This window comes from Cetorhinus maximus, chromosome 3 (assembly GCF_964194155.1).
Source record: "Cetorhinus maximus chromosome 3, sCetMax3.hap1.1, whole genome shotgun sequence".
NCBI classification, from domain to species: domain Eukaryota; kingdom Metazoa; phylum Chordata; class Chondrichthyes; order Lamniformes; family Cetorhinidae; genus Cetorhinus; species Cetorhinus maximus.
This window is the reverse complement of record NC_135881.1, coordinates 89,106,253-89,123,031: the sequence shown is the minus strand read 5'-3', so window position 1 is coordinate 89,123,031 and position 16,779 is coordinate 89,106,253. Positions and strand designations below refer to the sequence as shown.

The following is a 16,779-nucleotide window of genomic DNA, read 5'->3' as shown; positions in this document are numbered from 1 at the left end:
CAGATTGTGATCCCGAGACTACTCTAAGGCTAAGTCCCACCGAGGTGTGTGTCTCTTCGCTGGTGGAGGGTGTGGGTGAGCACTGTGATGGCACTTCAGGAAGGATGCCTTCACATTCCTCTTCAGAGGTTTCTTCGGAGCTTGATTGGATGCCCTGGGTCATGGGCTCTGTCTGCAGATGTGCCTGCCAAAGCAAGGGGAGATAATTAGTGCATGGCAGTGGCCTGTGGAAGAGGACAAATCACTCACATCACGGTTGTCTGATGGATGTTGCACTGCTGGATCCTCACTTGGTAGAGCAGCGCTGACCTCACCGTCAGCACAGGACTGGTCCCGGTCATCGCCGGCCAGCTGGATGGCTCTGTTTTTGAATTCTATCAGAACTTTGATCTCCGGCATCCCTCCACCTGTCTGTGATCTTCCCCTCCTGTTGTGTGCCAGTTTGTCCTTCATAGATAGAGATGGGGACAGTTTATCAGGACGTCTGCCAGACCAGATGATAACTATGCCTGGCCTTTGTGGGTGGTGAGTGGTCCCATGGACGAGACGAGGACAATGCTGTGTGGGTGAAAGAATGAATGGTGATATCCCTTGCACTGGCAGTAAGTGAGGGCCCTGTGAATGTGTGATAGGTTTGTGAATGTACGAGTTGGGTGTTATGAAAAGAGTGACTTCCCCTGGCAGAATGGAGATCATTCATTGTTTTGCGGCACTGGGTGCCTGTCCTCCTCTGCAGGGCGTTGGCGCTGACCACCGCCTCCCAAGCCAGATTGGTGACTTTGCTGCCTATCCTGCGGCCAGAGCGGTGGTACAGCACATCCCGGTGGACCTCCACAGCATCCAGCAGTTGCTTGAAGGACCCGTCGTTGAACTGCTGGGCTGCATTCTTTTTTCCTTTGCTGGTTATGTCTTCCAGGCAGCGGTGGTGAGCTGGTGGTGATGAGTGCTTTGCTGATAGGCTGCCTTTTAAAGATGGTGGCTGGCATGATGCAACAGCGGCGTGATGGCGGGCAGGCGAGTGAGAGCCCGCTCGCTATGGAAACGGCGTGTTTCACAAGGGTAAATAAATAATGAGGCGGGCTCTGGACGATATGGCATTTTTGTCAGCAGGTAGGACTCCATTTTACCCACCCACAGACACAGACCCCACTAGAATTCCATCTTAAAAATAATTTCCAATAACATTATAGACATTAATTTCTCTTCATGACAGCTTCTCCCTGTATTTTAGACTGCCTCTCCGAATTCTTCCTGCCAAAATTAATCACCTCACACTTCTCTGCATCGAACTTCATCTGCCACTTCACCTGCCCAATCCACCGTCATGTCTGTGTCCTTCTGAAGTTCAAGACTACCCTCATCACATTTGATGTTTCCTGTCCTCATATCATCTGCAAATTTTGAAATCATGCCCTGAACACCACAGTCTACGTCATTAATATATATCAGGAAGAGCAAGGGTCCCAATACTGACCCCTGGGGAACTCCACTACAAACCTTCCTCCAATCTGAAAAACATTCACTAACCACTATTCTTTGTTCCCTGTCACTCAGCTAGTTTCTTGAATGAAGTGAAACCTTAATTTTTATACTTTAAAAAAAGATTAGAGGGTATGAGTTTGACTCTTCATCGTAAATTGTTTATACAGCTTTAAACCCATTTTATATTTGAGGAATTATCTAATTAGATTGCCAGTGTATTTTGAGATCGGCAGAATTTGTAACGGGATGGGGGCACATTTTCGGTTCTAACTTTCTGGATGCGCCCATTCGTCAAATTCAAGGCCAAAAAGTGTTGCTGTTACTCCTGTATTGATACTACTAAGACAAAATGTTCCTCCCCGTGGCGCTATTATTAGTGAGCATACCAATGATGTTATGACCGTCCCAAGTCGTGACTGACTGGATCAGATTTATCGTTACTGCTTACTGTAGGGCGCCTCGTGCCAGCGCATGCCCGCGCGCGACGCGATCGTTGGTTCGCGCTCCATGCCCTCAGTGACAGGCAGGTGGCCGGGCGGTGAGGAGGCGGTATTCCTCCGCCAATGACGGTGAAAGTGAGCCACTGCGCGTGCGCGCGGAGCTGGAGCGGAGTCGGTCCATAGAGTGGCTGAGAGTGAATGTGGAGATAAGGAGCGGTGCAAGTACTGTACATTCCGTCCCTCTCTCCTTCCCTGTAGACAGTTAAAATCTCAGCTGGAAGCAGACATCAGGCGCCGAGCACTCGCAGAATATCGGTCTTCGCGTATGTAGAGGAGAAAAAGAAACGAGTCAGAAAAGGAGCAAAGAACGAAATATTTGTGTGTTACCTGGGTGATCCCTGACTTGTAGCCTTATTAAAATCCCTGAATTCCCTCCTTCGCTTCCCTTCAGTCCGAACCCTGTCTTGTTATCTAACCATCATCTCCGCACCCTCCTGCTCTGACCCTCTGCGTTTGCATCCCCCAAAAACCCTCCTCTGTATTCCGTCCAGGTGAGTTTGTCTTTTCATCACTTTCCTTTTATTTTGTGAAAGCGGGTAGAGTTGTGCACTTTAAAGAGGGTTGATTGTAAACCCATTGGAAGTAAACAGCGGCTTTCTTTCGTGCAGCCTCAGCATCATCCAAACGCGCCTCATTCCGTGATGCAGCTTTTAGAGGAAGTGAGCAGCCAGAAGTGAGCTTGGTGTGTGTTTGGGGAAGGGCAACAAATCTTCATGTAACTTATGTGTCCCTTCAAGGGAGCGAAGAGAAAGATGTTCATGAGCTTGAAATGCTGCAAGTTCGTAAAATTTCTAATAAAATCTATCGGTGAAATGTCGCATTCAGTGAACTTTGCAGATTTCAGTTAGTTTACGGTTTATTTATCCTGGGCGCTTAGTTAGTAGCTCAATTTAATAGGAAGCTGAAGGGAAATTCCCACAGAGAAAAAAGAGCTTGGTTCGATTGTCGCAGTTTTGTTTCGCAAAATCGGTTTCAAAAAATCGTGCTTTAGAATTGTGATTTGTTTTAATCCGAATCTGTACATTTTATTGAGAACCTGCCACTGATGGTCATGTCGAGCAGACGGGCTTGATTCACCTTTGCACAACCTTTTTAAGTGCTGTCCAGTTTAGTTGATCATACTTTAATTTTCTTAATTTAAATGCTTGGCGAATTCACATGATTTCCACCAAAATAACGATGACGCAACTTTACCCTGTATAACTAGAATAAATTTACTGAATGGTTTCTTGCGCTCAAAAACCATTGAATCGTTAAACCTAAGCATCCTGCTATCAGTTTTACTTCAATCGTGGTTAAAATCTAAAGAGTGAATTCTAACGTTATTAAATGACGAGTATTGTTAGTGACATCATATAATGTTGCAATCCGTATTTTAAAGGATAAACTCCTTACGAGTGTTAATTTTATTTTACTCTAATGAAGCGAATATGTACGGTCTGGCCACAGAAGGATGTGCAGCCTTTTTATTTCCAGTTTCTCAGTGTTTAGCGTTTCCCATGACATGTACAGTTTAGTTGTTTTTATTTAATTAAAGCTCTGGTCCAGAACCTTGCTTCAAGATAAACGTGGATAAATTGTCCTCTCTCCCGCAAACCCTCCGCCCAACCCACAACGTGCAGCAAATTTCAAATAATAATCATGGGAATACTGAGAATGTATTCTAAACTATATGAAATAAATTATGTCAAGAAGAGACAACTATCTTAAGGATTAATTTAATAATCCATGTAATATTAATCATATCTTTGATGCAAGGTATTTTGCATATAATAAATATCCTTAGTGATTCAGAATTCTTGCTTGCCAGCATAATTTTAAAGCAGCTTTGCTTTCAGCAGTACTTTAATAATTGATGTGGCTACTTTCAGACCTAATAGAGACCAGTATGATTGGCTGCCAGAGCTGGCATTTGGTGGTAGAGTAATGACTGCACAGAGATAGACTAGAGCATCCATCTGTTGCCAGGTTGGGTGCTAATTAGGAAGGATGCCCGGAGTGCTCAAATTGCATTGGCTGTAAAAACAGAACTCTCATAGCATTGCAATGTCTGCAGATCATACTTTTAAACCCTCGAGTGTTTGGTAGAAAGGTGTTTTCACCTTTTCAGTTTTAAAAAAGGAATCTTTCAAGATGGTGCAAATAAGGCGCTCTAATGTAAAGATCTCTCGTTCAGCATAATTAATATGATACAATCTGTTTGCAGAGCAATTCAAAAATATTTATAGAAACATAAATATGTATTCACATTCCCAAATGATACTCCCTTTCCTGTCAGGTGTAGTTCAGTTACCCAGTCTCTATAATATGGGCAGATAACAATGGTTTCAGGGCTTCAGTTTTTTTAAAAATTGTACCCTTTATTAGCAACAAAACTAGGTGCAATGGAATAATGAACTAACAGGGAGATTACAGCAAAAAGTCACAACTTTTTAAGTGATGAGATATGTTTTATAGTCTTGCATAATTTATGTATTTCAAAATTATAGAAGTGCAAATCTGTATTCTCACTGATATATCAAGCAATTCCATGTAAAAACTATTATGCTTGAATGACTTTAAGATTGCCAGACCAATCAATGGGATATGTTTTCATATATTTGGGCACTATCTTCAAATTGGAAGGCTATATACATGATTTTAATTAGGCTGGCAGATAGTTTCTTATGGATTTACTTTTGACAATGAAAGTATAACATTTGCTAGTGAGTCAAAGGTCATCCCACATGGTGTATCTAAACTTGATTATGAATGCATTGAAAATGAAACGAATGCAGAAAAAGTCAAATAGATTTTTCTCTGATTAGAAGTCTATTATATGACTAGGACTGTAAGAAACATAATAAGCATGAATAAATATTTTTGACAAAATAATATGAATAGCTCTTTTAATTCATTTTATTTTTAAATTAGTTATTAATTAACTTTACAAATTAAGATTAGCTAACTGGCAAACTTTCAGCTACATTTCCTCCTTTTAAATCGTAAATTTATTTCTTTTGACCAAAATCCATGTTGGTGTTTTACTTTAGTTAAAATAAATGAATAATATCTCTATTATGAAGTGGTGTGTCTCTCTATGAGATTAAGTAATGTGTGTGTCTTCATGAGCAGTTCTTAAGATGTGTTTTCACATGGCATAGCTGGTGCTCAACCGCAAAGAATTTTGTAATAATCAGTATTTTGCTAAATCAAGTATATATTGCTCTTTCCATTTCTGTAATGCAAGCGTGTAACACTGTGAGGGAGAGAGAATCAGGGAGTCTAAGATGGCTAGCAGTTCTTTTTTTGCTGAGTGGAATTTCCCTGTAGAATTGAAGGGAAGGCTGAGATGACATTCTATAGCTCTGTTAAACTATGTTTTATAAAGTGCTTCTGAGGCTGAGGGGGATTATTGTTCTTTCTGTTAGCTGTGATTTTCTCTCCCTCTGATGCCATCACCATCTGGATTGAGTTCTGTCCTGCCATCCATTGGTCACTAATGCTGCGTTAGTGTGGGCTGGCTGAATTTGATCCTGATTTTCACCACCACCCGACTGCCCCTCCCTCCAACAACCCCCACATTGTATGATCCTAGTTTCCTTGGCATGTGTTATAAAACCGGCCTGGTCTCCCCATGGCTCTTTCATTTACTCTTATGTACTCCCCTTCCCCACCTACTCTTTCTAATCAAGACTCTCAGTTGCTATATTAATCCAACCACAGCGTAATGACCGAACAATTGAGGATATGAAATATTGACCATGCTGGCTCCTACAGGGATGGAAACAGACTGTTACAGGAACTGAAGGCTGATATCCAGGATGCATCTATCAACAGAACTGTAAACTCACTACATTCATATTATATTTGAATGTAGTTTTTCAAGTGAGAAGACTGTTACCAGCAGAAAATAATATGGTCCAACTATTGTTTGTAGTCCAGCATACCGAAGAATACATCATCAAACATCAACAGTCTGAGATTTCTGAAACAGTAATTGTGTAGAAAGCAGTTACATTTGAAGTTTGAAGTTCCTCAACCATATTCCTGCAAAGAAATTATTCTGGTTCTCTGGATGTTATAAAGAAATACTTTGGATTTGTTTGAATGTTAATGGATTCCTATTCCTTGAACATCTCTTGTTCTCAGATGTGAAATTTGAAGCAAGAAATATGACACTACGAGTTGACAGGGAAAAAAGCATGGTTTATTTGTATGTTCTCAATGGAGGCAACATTTATTCAGACTATCTCCATTTGAAACAGGTGTCCATTGTGGTGGAAGACTTTGCAGCTGCCTTTGTGTGACTGGATGGTTTGCATTGTTAAATTCTCTGTCTCTCAGAATGCCAGTTCTTTGAGGCAATGTACTGTGCTCAACAAAAGGCCAGCTCCCCAAGGCTATGGAGATAAAAGAACAGATGGTGCACTCCTTCAACTGTTCTCTAATTGTGGAGTTTGCTGTTACAGATTAATGGAATATGGGAGATTTATGTACACAACATCTGTGTCAGGAAAATAAACAAAATATTGCTTGTTGCGCCAAACAAAGCAGTATTATAAATCCTATATATATTTTAATTCATGAGATCCAATGTAAAGTTTACAGTTTAAATGAAGAAATTGCTACTGTGAATATTAAATAACTCAATGTTTTGATGATTGCTGTGAATAGCATAAATAGTCAACTTTATTTGAAATTAATATCCTGATAAATCCTTTACATGTAAAATTTTAGGGAAAACTGTAGGGTTTGGTATAAACATCTGAAAAAAAACTTCAAAACAACAGAAGAGATTAGGTAATCAGTAATATTTAAATTCAATGAAAATCTCCAGATCTTAAAATCTCCACATTTTCAGTATAAATCAAATTGCTGTTTGGGTTTTTTTATTGGCTGCAAACCTGGAGATTTCATTTGCACACCTGCATAAGTGATGTTTATCTGACTGCTACAGAAGAAGTACATGCAGCACTTACTCCTGTTTTTATGAGAATGAACCTATTCTATAAAATATTTATTTCTGTAAAAATTGATTTGGCATTCTCATTTAACTTTTTACATGCCATGTGAATTGCAGCCCCAGTATGTAGTACCACAAAGTGATTAGATGTTAATTAGATAGCCCCTGTGCAATTGCCACAACAATGATGCCTCAATGGTGCCTCCAGAGATGCTCTTGTGCTACAAGTAAGCTGCAATGGTGCCTCCAGTGATAGATTAGTGCCTTCAGAGGGCTTGTTCTTTGCATGCAGGGACAAAATGCTGTTGGTGGCTAACATAAAGGGTTTGCGTACTTTGCTGTCAAGCCTTTTTTGTTTTGGCTGTTCATTTGTGCAGGCCATCAACACAAATTAGCATCTCTGGTATGTACAGTCCTCCCTCTGAGAACAAGGAGAGTTGAGAGCCAGAATAAAGGTATGAACATGAATTTAGTGCAACTGTGTCCTTGGTTGGAGGGACAAAACAATCAGCCTTGGCTCCTGACAGCTAATGTCCACTGTAAGAAAGAACACATATATGTGTGTCAAATGAGAAACCGATTATGTTTTGTTGTGATGCTCTGCTTAGTAAAATAGGCTAACATTGCCTCAAGTAGTTAATTGAGTGATCCTGAAGTACTGTCATGGGTTATTGTTGCAATATTGTTCTAATTTCTAAATACACCCTGCATTACGAAGCGACAAGTTCAGAAAACAGACAAGGGAGGTGATTGATGAGACACTGACAGGCATTGAATAATGGGAGGTACAAGTAGGTTTGAACTGGACTAAAGTAGCACCAATATTCTGAAAGGTGGTTTAAGTTGACACAGGAATCCACAGATTCACTTTGTGTAACGCAATGGAATTGATTATCTGCTAATAATGATCTAGAACACAGCACTTAACATGAGTTCAGAAGGAGTAGATCCTTCAATTTTTTTGAGGAAGTGACAATTCAAGCAAACTGTGAAGGAAGTTAAAGGATAATTTATCTAAAAAAATTAATCGGATTATGATTTTTTTATTGCAACTGCAAATTAAAACCTTTTTGAAATTTTTTTTGTTTTTGCATTAATTATAATCAATTTTAGAAATTTGAAAAAAATGCTACATGAAGGAAAAATGTACATAATTATAAAGTTGAAGAGTTACTTTTGCATTCAAGAAACTGACTGAGCCAAACTTTGAAATGTGAAGCTGAAAGCTGATGATCAAAATTCCAGGAGAAGAAATATTTTTCAGAGCTACCATTGAAGCATAATGCTATATTTCACCATGTGGTACACAGTTTTCTTTAGATTAAATTTGATTTTTACAAAGCTATTTGAAATGCTGCTAACTTACTTTAACTGCATAATGTTTTTTTCCTTTCTCCACTCAGAATGTGAAGTATAAATTATTATTTCTGAAATTATGGATTTTTTTTCTTAGCATGAGAAATTTCATATTTTTAAAAGAAAGTCAAATACCAGGTACGTTGTGGTCATATCCATAATCAATATGTAGTAATTCAGCTGAGAAGATTTTTAAAAATGTGCTATAATAGTAAAAGAATGGAATTTACAAAATTTTTGATATTGTAAGCAAATTTATGTTTTTGAAACAAATTCATTTTATAATTTCTCTCACTACTAACTTTTAGACAGCATCTTGAAGAGATATTTCAGAAAAGGATGAAATCAGAATCCCCCACCATCAACATCTGGAGGGGTGGGGTGGTGGGTGGTAGCATTGACCAGAAACTTAATGGGGCCAGCCATTTAAATACTGTGACTACAAGAACAGGTCAGAGGCTGGGAATTCAGCAGTGAGTAACTTGCCTCCTGACTCCCCAAATCCTGCCCACCATCTGCAAGGCACAAGTCAGGAGTGTACCGGAATGCTCTCCACTTACCTGGATGAGTGCAGCTCCAATAACACTCAAGGTGCTTGACACCATCCAGGACAAAGAGGCCCGCTAGATCCACATCCCATTCACTACCTTAAACATTCATTCCCTCTAGCACTGCCACACGGTGCCAGCATGTGTACCATATACAAAATGGACTGTAGTACCTCTACCATCTAGAAGGACAAGGGCAGCAGGTGCTGAGAACACCACCACCTGCAAGTTGAGTCAAAAGCCTGGAACTCCCTTCTTAACAGCACTGTAGTGTACCTACACCGGATGGACTGCACAGGTTCAAGAAAGCGGCTCACCACCACTTTCTCAAGGGGAGTTAGAGACGGGCAACAAATGTGGACCTTGTCAGTGACACTTGCATCCAATGAAAGAATTAAAAAATGCCATTTCATACTTGCACAATGTTTTGCAACACTTTGTTTAGCAATTTAATTTAACTTAAGAGACATATGTGGTAGATAAGTTCTTTAAGAGTTGTTTTATCTCTGTCAATATGACTTTTATTTCAGTGGACCTTTTAGGGATGCATGAACTCTTCATTATTTAAAAGTAGTTGGTAAGGTTTCTTCTGATAAATGAGGTAATCTAATTAAAATTTTCAATATTATGACGACATTTTTTGATCAAATTTTAAGGATTAGAAACCAGGGTCAACTTTGGACCAAATTGTTTTACCAAAAAAGTAATATTTGTAGAATTGATGCTTCTGAAACAGAGTAAGCTGAATTCTCTCACTGATGGTCAAGTCCGATGTCAGAGCCGAAAGCAGGAGCCGACCCAGCTTCAGCAGACAGCTTGGCACAGCATTTTGCCAGCAGCTGCCAACGGACTGCCGACGAGGCCACTGTCTAATTGAGGGCATCATCCAGCCCCCAAGAGCTGTTGGTCTAATCAGAGAGCTGGCAGCTCAGCTACTGCAGCTCCAGAATGAGGGTGCCTCAATGGGGGGCTTTTCCTGCCTGCCAGGAGTATGCTGGAAACATGGCTGTCTCCCCATGTGGCAGCGGACCCTTCTTAAATGGACTAAATGCCCGCGGGGGCAGGAAGTGGCCCTTAGTTGAGCAGCCATGCCACTGAGGTGCGCCCTGCTGGCAAAATGCAATGGCAGTGGAAAGACATGAGCTCCCCTCCTGCACGTTCCCCTGCCATATTGCCAAGTGTCCTGCCTCCCAGCCTGAACCCAATGGGCCATAAAATTCAGCTCTATGTTTCTGGAGAGAAGGAGTATGAAAAGGTAGATTTGTGGAGCTTACCTCTGATAAACAGATGAGCTTGTTGTGCCTAACATTTCTATGTTCTTCTGCCTGTAAACTCTTAAAATTACACACAGGCTGACATTTATCTTCCAAATGTGCAGGAAAAGCTAATAGTCATTTTAGAAATTTTTGAGCAAGTTTTCCTTCACCTCAGTATGTTGTATAGTAAAAAGACAACTTGTGTGTTGCATATTTGTTTGCAGAAGTCCCTTCCTCTGCAAAACGTGACCACAGGGGAAAAAAAAGCTTTGCTCTGTTAATGTTCAGTTGTATTGAGGTAGTGTTTTTATTTTGAGTAAAGAAGTACTACAAAAGAATTCTGGTCCCGAATTACTTAGGTTGTTTGCATCCATTATTATTTAAAGTTGCCCTGTTCTTCATTCTTAATCTACCATTCATGAGGAAATAAGTTAAAAATCAGAATGTCTTTTTCACGGTAGGCTTGAACATACATATGAATTAGGAGTAGGAGTAGGCCATTCAGCCCCTGAAGTCTGTTTCGCTATTCAACAAGATCATGGCTGATCTGATTGTAACCACCCGCCTAACCCCGATACCCTTTCACCCCCTTAGCAAGAATCTATCTACCTCTGCCTTAAGTATATTCCAGTATAAGTATATTTCCCCCTGAGAGGAAAGATTTCTCTTCATCTTTGTCTTAAATGAGTGACCCCTTATTTTTAAGCAGTGACCCCTAGTTCTAGATTCCCCCACAAGAGGAAATATCTTCACCACATCCACCCTGTTAAGACTCCTCAAGACCATAAAGGTTTCAATCAAGCTGCCTCTTATGCTTCTAAACTCCAGTGGATACAAGCCTAACCTGTCCAATCTTTCCTCATAAGACAACCCACCCAGTCCTGAAATTAGTCTAGTAAATATTCTCTGAACTGCTTCTAATGCATTTACATTTTTCATTAAATAAGGAGACCAATACTGTACACAGTACTCCAGATGTGGTCTCACCAGTGCCCTGTACGACTGAAGCATAACCTCCCTACTTTTGTATTCAATTCCCCTCGTAATGAGCAATAACATCTATTAGCTTTCCTAATTACTTGCTGTACCTGCATACTAGCCTTTTGTGATTCATGCACTAGGACACCCAGATCCCTCTGAATCTCAGAGCTCTGCAGTCTTTCACCATTTAAGTAATAAGCTTCCTTTTCATTCTTCCTGCCAAAATGAACAATTTCACATTTGCCCACATTATACTCCATTTGCCAGATCTTTGCCCACTCACTTAACCTATCTATGTCCCTTTGTTGCCTCCTTTTGTCCTCTTCACAACTTACTTTCCTACCTATCTTTGTGTCATCAGCAAATTTAGCAACCATACCTTTGGTCCCTTCATCCAAGTTATTTGTATAGATTGTAAAAAGTTGAGGCCCCAGCACTGATCCCTGTGGCACACCACTCCTTACATCCTGCCAACCACAAAAAGACCCATTTATGCCTACTCTCTGTACCTGTTAGCTAGCCAATCTTCTATCCATGCCAATAAATTCCTCCCTACACCATGAGATTTTATTTTTAGCAATAACCTTTGATGTGGCACCTTATCAAATGCCTTCTGAAAATCTAAGCACAGTACATCCACCAGTTCCCCTTTATCCACAGCATATGTGATCCTTTCAAAGAACTCCAAGAAATTGGTTAAACATGATTTCCCTTGCACAAAATCATGTTGACTCTGCTTGATTGCCTTGAATTTTTCTAAGTGGCCTGACATAACATATAGCTTCTAACATTTTCACTCTGAGAGACTTTAAGCTAACTGGCCTGTAGTTTCCTGCTTTCTGTCTCCCTCCCTTTTTGAATAAAGGAGTTACGTTTGCTTTGTCAAATAAAATGGAACTTTCCTCGAATCTAAGTAATTTTGGAAAATTAAAACCAACACATCAACTATCTCACTAACCACTTCTTTCAAGACCCTAGGATGAAGTCCATCAGGACCTGGGGATTTGTCAGCCTGCAACTCCAACAATTTGCTTAATACCACTCCCCTGGTGATTGTAATTTTCCCGAGTTCCTCCCTCCCATTTCCTGATTTGCAGCTATTTCTGGGATGTTACACGTATCTATAGTGAGACCAATGCAAAATAGCTGTTCAGTTCATCTGCTATCTCCTTATTTTCCATTATTAATTCCCCAGACTCACTTTCTATAGGAGTAATGTTCACTTTGTTAACTCTTCTTACTTAAAAACGTATAGAAACTCTTACTATTCATCCTTATATTTCTAGATAACTTTCTCTCATACTCTAATTTTTCACTCCTTATTAATCTTTTTGTCATTCTTTGCTGCTATTTATATTCTGCCCAATTTTCTGACCTGCCACCCATCTTTGCAATTTTATGCTTTTTCTTTAAGTTTGATACTGTCTTTAACTATTTTATGAATGATGGGTTCTCTCTTGGAATTTTCCTTTATCATTAGAATGCATCCATTCTATGTATTCTGAAATATCCCTTTAAATGTCTGTCAGTGCATTTCTATTGACCCATTCCTTAACCTCATTTGCCAGTTCACTTTAGCAAGCTCTGCTTCCATGCCCTCATAATTGCCCTTACTTAAGTTTAAGGCAATGGTTTCTCTCCTAGTGGTATTGCCGCTGGACTAGTGATCCAGAAACCCAGGGTAATGCTCTGGGGACCTGAGTTTGAATCCTGCCACGGCAGATGGCGGAATTTGAATTGAATAAAAATCAGGAATTAAAAATCTAATGATGACCATGCAATCATTGTCGATTGTTGTAAAGACCCTGGTTCACTAATGTCTGTTAGGGAAGGAAAACTGCCATCCTTACCTGACCTGGCCTACATGTGACTCCAGATCCACAGCAATGTGGTTCACTCTTAAATACCCTCTGAAATGGCCTGGCAAGCCACTCAGTTGTATCAAACTGCTACAAAGTCACAAAAAAAGAATGAAACTGGACCACCTGGCATCGACCTAGGCACCAGAAATGACAATGACAAATCGGTCCTGTTGACCATGCAAAGTCCTCCTTACTAGCATCGGGTTGGGGGGGGGGGGGGGGGGCTATTGCCAAAATTGAGAGAGCTGTCTCACATACTAGTCAAGAAACAGCCTGACATAGTCATCCTTACGGAATCATATCTTACAGATAATGTCCCAGACACCACCATCACCAGGACATTCCCAGCAGAGGTGGCAGCACATTGGTTTACATTGGGGAGAGAATTGAGAGAAGTCCTCAACATTGACTTCAGACCCCATGAAGTCTCATGGCATCAGGTCAAACATGGGCATGGAAACCTCCTGCTGATTACCAAGTACAGCCCCCCTTCAGCTGATGAATCAGTGCTCCTCCATATTGAGCACCACTTTGAGGAAGCACTGAGGGTGGCAAGGGCAGAATGGTGAGGGCAGTACTCTGGGTGGGAGACTTCAAAGTCCATCACCAAGCATGGCTCGGTAGCATCACTACTGACCAAGCTGGCCAAGACCTAAAGGACATAGCTGCTAGACTGGGTCTGCAGCAGGTGGTGAGGGAACCAACACTTGACCTCATCCTCACCAACCTGCCTGCCGCAGATGCATCTGTCCATGACAGTATCGGTAAGAGTGACCATTGCACAGTCATTGTGGAGATGAAGTCCAGCCTTCACATTGAGGATACCCTCCATTGTGTTGTGTGGCACTACCACCATGCTAAATGAGATAGATTTTGAACAGATCGAGCAACTCAAGACTAGGCATCCATGAGGCACTGTGGGCCATCAGCAGCAGAATTGTTCTTGAACACAACCTGTAACCTCATGGCCTGGCATATCCCCCACCCTACCATTACTAGCAAGCCAGGGGATCAACCCTGGTTCAATGAAGAGTGCAAGAGGGCATGCCAGGAGTAGCACCAGGTCTTCCCAAAAATGAGGTGTCAACCTGATGAAACTATAACACAGGACTAGTTGCGTGCCAAACATCATGAACAGCAAAGTGATGGACAGAGCTAAGTGATCCCACAACCAAAGGATCAAATTTACGCTCTGCAGTCCTGCCACATCCAGCCATGAATGGTGGTGGACAATTAATTCACTGGATGAGGAGGCTCCACAAATATCCCCATCCTCAATGATGGGGGAGCCCAGCACATCAGTGCAAAAGATAAGGCTGAAGCATTTGCTACGACCTACAGCCAGAAGTGCCGAGTGGATGACCCATCTCTGCCTCCTTCTGAGGTCCCCAGCATCACAGATGCCAATCTTCAGCCAATTCGATTCACTCCACATGATATCAAGAAACGGCTGAAGGCACTGGATAGTGCAAAGGCTATGGGCCTTGACAATATTCCGGCAATAGCACTGAAGACTTGTGCTCCAGAACTTGCTTCGCCCCTAGCCAAGATGTCCCAGTACAGCTACAACACTGGCATCTACCCGGCTATGTGGAAAATTGCTCAGGCATGTCCTGTGCACAAAAAGCAGGACAAATCCAACCTGGCCAATTACCGCCCCATCAGCCTACTCTCGATCATCAGTTAAGTAATGGAAGGGGTCATCAACAGTGCTATCAAACGACACTTGCTTAGTAATAACCTGCTCACTGACACTCATTTTTTTGTCCACCAGGGCCACTCAGTTCCTGACCTCATTACAGCCTTAGTTGAAACATGAACTAAAGAGCTGAACTCCCGAGGTGAGGTGAGAGTGACTGCCCTTGATATCACGGCTGCATTTGACCGAGTGTGGCATCAAGGAGCCCGAGCAAAACTGGAGTCAATGGGAATCAGGGGGGAAACTCTCTGCAGGTTGGAGCCATATCTAGCACAAAGGAAAATGGTTGTGGTTGTTGGAGGTCAGTCATCTCAGCTCCAGGACACCACTGCAGGAGTTCCTCAGCGTAGTGTCCTCGACCCAACCATCTTCAGCTGCTTCATCAATGACCTTCCATCATAAGGTCACAAGTGGGGATGTTCGCTGATGATTGTACAATGTTCAGCACCATTCGCAACTGCTCAGATACTGAAGCAGTCCATGTCCAAATGCAGCAAGATCTGGACAATATCCAGGCTTGGGCTGACAAGTAGCAAGTAACATTCACGCTGCACAAGTGCCAGGCAATGACCATCTCCAACAAGAGAGAATCTAACCATTGCCCCTTGATGTTCAATGGCATTACCATCACAGAATCCTCCACTATCAACATTCTGGGGGTTACCATTGACCAGAAACTGAACTGGACTAGCCATATAAATACTGTGGCTACAAGAGCAGATCAGAGACTAGGAACCCTGTGTCGAGTATTTCACCTCCTGACTCCCCAAATGCTGTCCACCATCTACAAGGCCCAAGTCAGAAGTGTGATGGAATACTCCCCACTTGCCCGGATGAGTGCAGCTCCCACAACATTCAAGAAGCTTGACACCATCCAGAGCAAAGCAGCTTGCTTGATTGGCACCACATCCACAAACATTCACTCTCTCCACTACTGACACACAGTAGCAGCAGGGTATACCATGTACAAGATGAACTGCAGGAATTCACCAAGGCTCCTTATGGAGCACTTTCCAAACCCACAGCCATTAGCATCTAGAAGGACAAGGGCAGCAGATAAATGGGAACATCACCACTTGGAAGCTCCCCTCCAAGGCACTAACCACCCTGACTTGGAAATATATCATTGTTCCTTAACTGTCGCTGGGTCAAAATCCTGGAACTCCCTAACAGTACCGTGGGTGTACCTACGCCACATGGACTGCAGCGGTTCAAGAAGGTAGCTCATCACCACCTTCCCAAGGGCAATTAGGGATGGGCAATAAGTGCTGGCCCAGCCAGTGAAGCCCACATCCCATGAATAAAAAAAAACTAGCATTGGACACACTCCTCTCTCTCAAACAGAATGTAAAATTCAATCATATAATCACTGCTACATAGCGGTGCCTTCACTATGAGGTTTTCAATTAATCCTATCCTTGAAACTCCACATTAAGAAAATGCTCATCAATAAAAAGCTTTTTGAAGTTTTAGTTTGTTGCATTTTTCATAAAATAAACTGTAGCTTAGTTGAATTTGTCATCAATACTTTATTATCTTAACCCAGTTGCTTATATAATACACACATATAAACATTACTGACTAAAGATGACTGGTATCAAAAATGCCAGCAGAATGAAAAGAAAAAAACTGCACATGCTGGAAATCTGAAATTAAAAACAGAAGTTCTACAAACACTCAGCAGGACAGGCAGCATCTGTGGAGAGGTAAGCTATGGTCTCGTTATATTTCAGATTTTATAACCTTTCACTCCAACTAAAAGTCAGAAGGCCTGAAATGTTTCCTTTTCTCCACAGATCCTGGCTAACCTGAGTATTTCTAATATTTTCTAGCAAGGTATGACTGTGTTAAATCGTCAATGTGCACATGATCATATTTCACTGGCTGCTGACATCGTGTCAGCATGAGTGAGTGCTGTATGCCATGTGGCTGTGTGGTATTTCACTTGTTATCAGGTATTTTGGAGACGCCCATCTCTCCATCGCTGATGACCAAGCATTCCGACACTGTTTATCTCCTTTGCCTCCTGCTCTGAAGTTGCCAGCATGGAGCTGGCTGGAGAACACTCTTAGTCAGAGTGAAAGATTATAAGAACTGAAATATAAGACCTCTCCACAGATGCTGGCTGAAGTGCTACCTCTGGTCCTCTG

General features: G+C 41.6%; 1 protein-coding gene across 1 annotated transcript in view; it reads left to right on the top strand.

Moving 5' to 3' along the window:
- Window positions 1–2,396: 2,396 nt before the first annotated feature.
- Window positions 2,397–16,779, top strand: part of LOC144678767 (poly(rC)-binding protein 3) — a 532,576-nt gene continuing 518,193 nt past the window's right edge. Inside the window, exon 1 of the mRNA XM_078538647.1 lies at window positions 2,397–2,473. The gene's annotated coding sequence lies outside the window, so the exon portion shown is untranslated. The remainder of the gene's footprint in view (window positions 2,474–16,779) is intronic.